General features: G+C 41.1%; 1 non-coding gene across 1 annotated transcript; it reads right to left on the reverse strand.

The window, feature by feature from the left end:
- Nucleotides 1-263: 263 nt before the first annotated feature.
- LOC130875262 (U1 spliceosomal RNA) lies at nucleotides 264-428 on the reverse strand. Its single transcript, XR_009057194.1, has one exon. It is a non-coding gene; the product is annotated as a U1 spliceosomal RNA (small nuclear RNA).
- Between the last annotated feature and the right edge of the window lie 307 nt (nucleotides 429-735).

Consider the following 735-nt stretch of genomic DNA (forward strand, 5'->3'; position numbering starts at 1 on the left):
CAGATGGGACACGCAAGGGTTTGGGCCACACTGGAATCTGATCTAAGCCATCTTCTGAAGAGCAGGCAGTGTGAGGAGGAGGGGGTGGCTAGGCCACTTGGTCCAGAGGCCTGGCGTCCCTCTTGGTGGCTGTTTGGTCATGGGAGCTCCCCAACCCCTCCCAGGCCCTCGGCCCTTCCTCATCCCTTCACAGCACCAATCTGTGCATGTTATTTCTTTAATGCATTTATTACCATTTGAAGGTTTTATTCAATTTTATTTCTTCGGGGATAGCATGAACAAAGTCCCCCACTGCTACAAATTAGGTAGTCAATTTTCCCACGTTGAGGCATAAATTGAAGGGTCAGAATATCCATAGTGCAGTGGATAAGCCTTACCCTGGGAAAACTGCCTTCACGGTTATGGAATCTCTTCTAACAAGTAAGTGTTGAAATGCGCATGCGTGGGCATGTGTGCGTACACACACATACACGTATAAATATGTATGTGTACTATATATTATATATATAATTATATATACATATATGTGAATATAATTATATATATATATATACACATATGTGTATATATATATATATAATATTTATGAGACAAAGTCTCCCTGTGTAAGCCAGGCTGGACTGGAACTCACAATCCCCCTGCCTCAAAATTCCAAATGTTTTAATAGGCCAGACTCACCACGCCTATCTCTTACCTTTTGAAACTATTACATTTTACTATATATTTGTTATAAGT

Source organism: Chionomys nivalis, chromosome 5, assembly GCF_950005125.1.
Source record: "Chionomys nivalis chromosome 5, mChiNiv1.1, whole genome shotgun sequence".
NCBI lineage: Eukaryota > Metazoa > Chordata > Mammalia > Rodentia > Cricetidae > Chionomys > Chionomys nivalis.